Consider the following 8925-nt stretch of genomic DNA (forward strand, 5'->3'; position numbering starts at 1 on the left):
TATGGAACAAAAAAATTTTGACAAAATTCTCTATAGAAATAAAATTTTGGCAAATTTTTCTATAGAATTAAAATGGTGACAACTTTTTCTATAGAAATAAAATTTTGGCAAAAGTTGCGATAAAAATAAAATTTTAACAAAATTCTCATAAAAATAAAATTTTAACAAAAATTTTCTATAGAAATAAAATTTTGACAAAATTTTCTATAGAAATAAAATTTTGACAAAATTTTCTATAGAAATAAAATTTTGACAAAATTTTCTATAGAAATAAAATTTTGACAAAATTTTCTATAGAAATAAAATTTTGACAAAATTTTCTATAGAAATAAAATTTTGACAAATTTTTCTATATAAACAAATAGTTGACAAATTTTTCTATAGAAATAAAATGTTGACAAATTTTGACAAAATTTGCGATAGTAATAAAATCTTGACAAAATTTGCGATAGCAATAAAATTTTGCCATTTTCTTTGGAAATGAAATTTTGACCAAATTCTCTATAGAAATAAAATTTTCTATGGAAATAAAATTCTCTATAGAAATAAAATTTTATATAAAACTAAAATGTTGACAAATTTTCTCTAGAAATTAGATTTTGACAAAATGTGCGATAGAAATAAATTTTTGACAAAATTTTCTATAGAAATAACATTTTGACAACATTTTCTATAGAAATAAAATTTTCACAAAATTTTCTACAGTAATAAAATTTTCACAACATTTTCTATAGAAATGAAATTTTGACAAATTTTTCTATAGAAATAAAATCTTGACAAAATTTTCTATAGTAATAAAATGTTCACAAAATTTTCTATAGAAATAAAATTTTGACAAATTTTTCTATAGAAATAAAATTTTGCAAAATTTGCGATAGAACCAAAATTTTGACAAAATTTGCCATAAAATAAAATGTTGACAAAATTTGCGATAGAAATAAAATTTTGACAAACTTTTCTATGGAAAACAAATAAGGAAAGTCTAAAGTCGGGCGGGGCCGACTATATTATACCCTGCACCACTTTGTAGATCTAAATTTTCGATACCATATCTCATCCGTTAAATGTGTTGGGGCTATATATAAAGGTTTTTCCCAAATATATACATTTAAATATCACTCGATCTGGATAGAATTTGATAGACTTCTACAAAATCTATAGACTCAAAATTTAAGTCGGCTAATGCACTAGGGTGGAACACAATGTTAGTAAAAAAATAGGGGAAACATTTAAATCTGGAGCAATTTTAAGAAAACTTCGCAAAAGTTTATTTATGATTTATCGCTCGATATATATGCATTAGAAGTTTAAGAAAATTAGAGTCATTTTTACAACTTTTCGACTAAGCAGTGGCGATTTTACAAGGAAAATGATGGTATTTTGACTATTTTTGTCGAAATCAGAAAAACATATATATGGGAGCTATATCTAAATCTGAACCGATTTCAACCAAATTTGGCATGCATAGCTACAATGCTAATTCTACACCCAGTGCAAAATTTCAACTAAATCGGAGCAAAAAATTGGCCTCTGTGGTCACATGAGTGTAAATCGGGCGAAAGCTATATATGGGAGCTATATCTAAATCTGAACCGATTTCAACCAAATTTGGCACGCATAGCTACAATGCTAATTCTACACCCAGTGTAAAATTTCAACTAAATCGGAGCAAAAAATTGGCCTCTGTGGTCACATGAGTGTAAATCGGGCGAAAGCTATATATGGGAGCTATATCTAAATCTGAACTGATTTCAACCAAATTTGACACGCATAGCTACAATGCTAATTCTACTCCCTGTACAAAATTTCAACTAAATCGGAGCAAAAAATTGGCCTCTGTGGGCAAATGAGTGTAAATCGGGTGAAAGCTATATATGGGAGCTATATCTAAATCTGAACCGATTTGGCTGATATTTTGCAAGTTTTTCGAGACTCATAAAATATTCGGATGTACGGAATTTGAGGAAGATCGATTGATATACACGCCAATTATGACCAGATCGGTGAAAAATATATATGGCAGCTATATCTAAATCTGAACCGATTTTTTTCCAAAATCAATAGGGATCGTCTTTGAAGCGAAACAGGACCCTATACCAAATTTTAGGACAATCGGACTAAAACTGCGAGCTGTACTTTGCACACAAAAATACATCAACAGACAGACAGACGGACATCGCTAAATCGACTCAGAATTTAATTCTAAGACGATCGGTATACTAAACGATGGGTCTCAGACTTTTCCTTCTTGGCGTTACATACAAATGCACAAACTTATTATACCCTGTACCACAGTAGTGGTGAAGGGTATAAAAATTGATAAAATTCTCTATAGAAATAAAATTTTGACAAAATTTTCTATAGAAATAAAATGGTGACAAATTTTTCTATAGAAATAAAATTTTGGCAAAATTTGCGATAGAAGTAAAATTTTGACAAAATTTGCGATAAAAATACAATTTTGACGAAATTCTCTATAGAAATAAAATTTTAACTAAAATTTTCTATAGAAATGAAATTTTGTCAAACTTTTTTATAGAAATAAAATTTTCTATACAAATAAAATTTTGTCAAAATTTTCTATAGAAATAAAATTTTCCATAGAAGTAAAATTTTGACAAAATTTTCTTTAGTAATAAAATGTTCACAAAATTTTCTATAGAAATAAAACTTCGACAAAATTTTCTATAGAAATTAATTTTGACAAAATTTGAGATAGAAAAAAAGTTTTGAAAAAATTTGCGTAGAAAAAACGTTTTGACAGTTTTATGCAACTTCCCTAAAGTGTATTTATCAGTTATCGGTCGATAGATATGAATTAGAAGTATAGGAAATTTTGAGTCATTTGTTCAAGTTTTGGACTTAGCAATGGCAATTTTGCAATAACAATGTGGATGTTTCGCCCATTTTTTCACAAAGCGGATAGTATATATATGGGAGCTATATTTAAATCTGAACCGATACCAACCAAATTTAGCATGCACCCAGAAAAAAGTGACCCCTTCTTTAAGTTAAAATGAACTCATTGTGAGGAAAGTTGAACTTCGTATAGCGCCAAAGACATTTTTATTTGTTAGAACGATGTGATTTTCGTAGAAATTAGGAATAATGCATTCCATATATTAGTTAACATTTTCCTATATTTATATACCACTATACTACAGAATGAAAAAAATTAACTAATTTGAATTCATATATGGAATGATTTTATTGAAATTTTTTCATTCATTTCGACAAATCTTACACATTTGTGGTAAAACTTTTACTTCATAATTAGAACTGCTTACCTTCGTTTTTAAATACAATTTTATTTATTTCTATAAGCAATTTTATCTTCAATAAAAGACATGTTTTATTAATATATTGAATATATTTATTAAGAATCAACAGAATCGAATCTCTTTGAAATATTAGTTTATTATTCCACTATTTCCAATTTCCGTGTGATATTATCAACTGTAAAACGCACTTTTTCTTCTTCTTGTACTTTTCACTTTTAATAAGTTGTTGCCTAACGATTTTGTCCTCCTTTTACAATTTCAATACCAACAAATATAAAAAATCATAAAACATTTTTGTTGCAAAAGGTTAGCGTCACCGAACATTACCTGATAATTGAAGATTCCAAAATGAAGACAAATGAAAGGGTTGTTATTCTGCTGGTGTTTTCTTTCTTTATACACTATCACGAACATTGATAGATTTATTTAAAAAAAACGAAAATTTTTCTCACTAATTTAAAATAACCAATACTTTATATATTTTATTTGTTATTTATTATATTATTTTACCATATTATTTTTTAACAATCTCTCCGTATACCAAAACAACGCGATTCCAACTAAAAAAACAGCCGACGCGCAAATATATCGATTACACCCACGCGCAAACACATCGATTACGATGACAGGTATCGATTACAGGTAGACAATAGAAATTTAGGAAAATTTCCTATATTCTAACAAGTGTGTTTCCTTAAGTTTTGAAAGGATTGCATACTTCTTAGTACGAATGAACTAAAATATTTTTCTATGCCAAGTGTTGTTCGTATGTATGAAAAACTTTCTATTATAAAGGAAGTCGCAATTATCATTTTATAAGAAATTTTACTAATTTTGAAGAAACTTGGTTTTAGTTCGGTTTTTGTTTATTTTTACGAATGTTTTGTTATCGGTGAATAAAATTTTCTTTTTCAGTAGTAAATTCTTATACCCAGCGAAGAAAATAGTATGAGTAAAATTCCATGCCTTATTCTAGTTAATGAACTATTCCTAACTGCTTACAGTTTAGGATTTTTTTACTGAAACGAGTAAATTTTATTATTTTTCACAAAAATTTACCTTAATGGAAATAAAATGGATAAACTATATTGATGAAAATTTTTTCCTTTAGTTTCGAAGGCACTTTTTTCTGGGTGTGGATATCCAGAATCTTAATTCTATTCCCTGCGAAAGGTTTCAAGTAAATCGGAATAAAACCTTGGTCTCTGTGGTCATATGGGGGAAAATCGGGCGAAAGTTATATATGGGAGCTATATCTAAATCCGAACCGATTTCAATCAAACTTAGCATACATTGTTGGAATGAAAATTCTATCCTCTGTTTCAAATTTCAGAGTATATTTCTTCAAACCATAGACTTCATCACGTATCTAGTCACATGATACAGTGTCATCAGATAGTAATATACTACCTCTCTAACTTGAATGATGATGGCTTTATTTAATTCAAAAAACAACGACCACCTCCCTTCGAAGGTCATTAAAATGTCATAAAATGTGAAACATGCTTCCATTGCAGACTCCATTCTTCACATGGGCTTTTCAGTTGTTGTTTTTTTATTTTTATAATAATCATACGCCATGTGGTGTGCACAAGTGAGTGTTGTTAATCCTGTATTCCTTCTCCAACATCCTGCTATAAATTATCCATTTAGACATTACATTTTCTCTGGAGCTCTGACGTTCAAACCCATATTCAAATTTCTTTAATGTCTTTCCGAGAGTTTTATGTGGCTTGTGTCTTTCTTGTTAAATATCCATTTTGAGATTTGTTATGTAGGGTTTGTTGGTGTTGTTGTTATTGTTGATTTTATTTTTTTCAAAAGTAATTATTTTTTAATTTTACTCTTACAGAATATATGGGTAATTCATATAACAAGGATATGTATATGAGAGCCTCAAATTTTGGTTTTATACCCTTCACCACTACTGTGGTACAGGGTATAATAAGTTTGTGCATTTGTATGTAACGCCAAGAAGGAGTAATCACAGACCAACCTTTTAGTATACGGATCGGCTTAGAATTAAATTCTGAGTCGATTTAGCGATGTCCGTCTGTCTGTCTGTCCGTCTGTCTGTCTGTCTGTTGATGTATTTTTGTGTGCAAAGTACAGCTCGCAGTTTTAGTCCGATTGTCCTAAAATTTGGTATAGGGTCCTGTTTCGGCTCAAAGACGATCCCTATTGATTTTGGAAAAAATCGGTTCAGATTTAGTTATAGCTGCCATATATATTTTTCACCGATCTGGTCATAATTGGCGTGTATATCAACCGATCTTCCTCAAATTCCGTACATCCGAATATTTTATGGGTCTCGAAAAACTAGCAAAATACCAGTCAAATCGGTTCAGTTTTAGATATAGCTCTCATATATAGCTTTCGCCCGATTTACACTCATTTGCCCAAAGAGGCCAATTTTTAACTCCGATTTGGTTGAAATTTTGCACAGGGAGTAGAATTAGCATTGTAAATATGCGTGCCACATTTGGTTGAAATCGGTTCAGATTTGGATATATCTCCCATTAAAGCTTTCGCCCGATTTACACTCATATGACCACAGAGGCCAATTTTTAACTCCGATTTAGTTGAAATTTTGCACAGGGAGTAGAATTAGCATTGTAGCTATGCGTGCCAAATTTGGTTGAAATCGGTTCAGATTTAGATATATCTCCCATATATAGCTTTCGCCCGATTTACACTCATATGACCACAGAGGCCAATTTTTAACTCCGATTTAGTTGAAATTTTGCACAGAGAGTATAATTAGCATTGTTGCTATGCGTGCCAAATTTGGTTGAAATCGGTTCAGATTTAGATATAGCTCCCATATATATGTTTTTCTGATTTCGACAAAAATGGTCAAAATACCAACATTTTCCTTGTAAAATCGCCACTGCTTAGTCGAAAAGTTGTAAAAATGACTCTAATTTTCCTAAACTTCTAATGCATATATATCGAGCGATAAATCATAAATAAACTTTGCGAAGTTTTCTTAAAATTGCTCCAGATTTAAATGTTTCCCATATTTTTTTTTACTAACATTGTGTTCCACCCTAGTGCATTAGCCGACTTAAATTTTGAGTCTATAGATTTTGTAGAGGTCTATCAAATTCTGTCCAGATCGAGTGATATTTAAATGTATGTATTTGGGACAAACCTTTATATATAGCCCCAACACATTTGACGGATGTGATATGGTATCGAAAATTTAGATCTACAAAGTGGTGCAGGGTATAATATAGTCGGCCCCGCCCGACTTTAGACTTTCCTTACTTGTTTTGTTTTTGGTTTGGGCTTCAAGAGACACTTGAATGACGTTTAATTTTGGAAGGGCTATAATAGGAGGAAGCGTATGTGTTTTGTAATGTCAGTAGGAAATTTTAAGAGCTAAGAATAAATAAAAAAAATTTATTGCGAAATGGATTAAAAAAATTGAAGGACCAGTGAACATCCATATTTAGTCGAATAGATTGGTAGTCGAACGATGAAATGTTAGGGATTTTTGCCAATAACAGTTAGTTAGTAGAATTATTATATTTTGAGAAAGTTTCCTTGACTTTAATTATTAGTTAAATGATCTAATAAAGGGAGGAAATATGTTCTAAGATATTAACATCTATGTTCCAAACATGTTACTTGGTTTTGAACATTACCCAGCAAAAAATGGAGCACTATTTCAGCAGGATTGTATGGGAGGGAGGCAGTACGAACTGCTTACAAAACAACTGAATCAGCGCTGATTTTTGTGTGCGATTTCCCGATTTTGGTTAGGTTAGGTGGCAGCCCGATGTATCAGGCTCACTTAGACTATTCAGTCCATTGTGTTGGTGAACTTCTCTCTTATCACTGAGTGCTGCCCGATTCCATGTTAAGCTCAATGACAAGGGAACTCCTTTTTATAGGCGAGTCCGAACGGCGTTCCACATTCCAGTGAAACCACTTAGAGAAGCTTTGAAACCCTCAGAAATGTCACCAGCATTACTGAGGTGGGATAATCCACTGCTGACAAACTTTTTGGTGTTCGGTCGTAGCAGGAATCGAACCCACGACCTTGTGTATGCAAGGCGGGCATGCTAACCATTGCACCACGGTGGCTCCCGATTTAGAGAAGCTTCTAAATAGCGCTGATATAATGGCTCATTTTAATAGAAATATTGCTCGGAAGTGATATATAATCTCGGGTAAAACATTGTTGGCGTGAAGAAAAACAGATCTACCTTTCATACATCTATACTCCATGAATTGGTTGCAATAACGTAAACGAATGATCATAAACTAGTTTGCTTACTCGTTCACGTTATTGCCATCGATTCATGTAGTGTGGATACACTGCCTACTTTATTGTATACCAAAAAGCGCAACTGCTGAAACATTTTTGCTGGGTATATGCTGCACTTAAAAATAATGTGCTAAAACTATGAGTATCAAACATATAATTTTTACACATAAACATATGAAAAACAGTCTTTTTCGCCCGTGTTATTACACAGATTATATAGAAAGCTGGATGAGTTACAAAAATATTTTTATTTTAAAACAACAGCATCTTTGAACCTCGCAGAACCAATACCAAAATCCTAAAGAGGAGGTAAAAATCGTTGGATCCCGGTACAAGTTTTTTGAGTGTAGCAAAACATAAAATTTTTCTTGTGCCCAAATTATGATGTTTTCGTCCAAAAAAATCCACATTTTAAATTTAAATACCTCACAAAAATCCATAATACATTTTTGAAAAAATTTATTGGAAAACGAATCTTATATACCCTCCACCATGGATTGCGTAGAAACTTCTACTCAAGACTGTCATCCACAATCGAATTACTTGGGTTGCGGTAACACTTGCCGATGGCACGGTATCTTAAAAAATCCTTAACACCGTCTTCAAAATTGTAAGTTAGTCCATACGGGGGATATATTAAACAAAAAAAAAAGGCGGATTAAATACGTATATAATTCAGTTCGACAAAATTTTCTATAGAAATAAAATTTTGACAAAATTTTCTACAGAAATAAAATTTTGACAAAATTTTCTATTGAAATAAAATTTTGACAAAATTTTCTATAGAAATAAAATGTTGACAAAAGTTTCTATAGAAATAAAATTTTGACAAAATTTTCTATAGAAATAAAATTTTGACAACATTTTCTACAGAAATAAAATTTTGACAAAATTTTCTATAGAAATAAAATTTCGGCAAAATTTTCTATAGAAATAAAATTTCGACAAAAATTTCTATAGACATAAAATTTTGACAAAATTTTCTACAGAAATAAAATTTTGACAAAATTTTCTATTGAAATAAAATTTTGACAAAATTTTCTATAGAAATAAAATTTTGACAAAAGTTTCTATAGAAATAAAATTTTGACAAAATTTTCTATAGAAATAAAATTTTGACAAAATTTTCTATAGAAATAAAATTTCGACAAAATTTTCTATAGAAATAAAATTTTGACAAAATTTTCTTTTTTTTCGGATTAAATACGTATATAATTCAGTTCGACAAAATTTTCTATAGAAATAAAATTTTGACAAAATTTTCTACAGAAATAAAATTTTGACAAAATTTTCTATTGAAATAAAATTTTGACAAAATTTTCTATAGAAATAAAATGTTGACAAAAGTTTCTATAGAAATAAAATTTT

The sequence above is a fragment of the Haematobia irritans genome, chromosome 3, assembly GCF_050003625.1.
Source record: "Haematobia irritans isolate KBUSLIRL chromosome 3, ASM5000362v1, whole genome shotgun sequence".
Taxonomy (NCBI): domain Eukaryota; kingdom Metazoa; phylum Arthropoda; class Insecta; order Diptera; family Muscidae; genus Haematobia; species Haematobia irritans.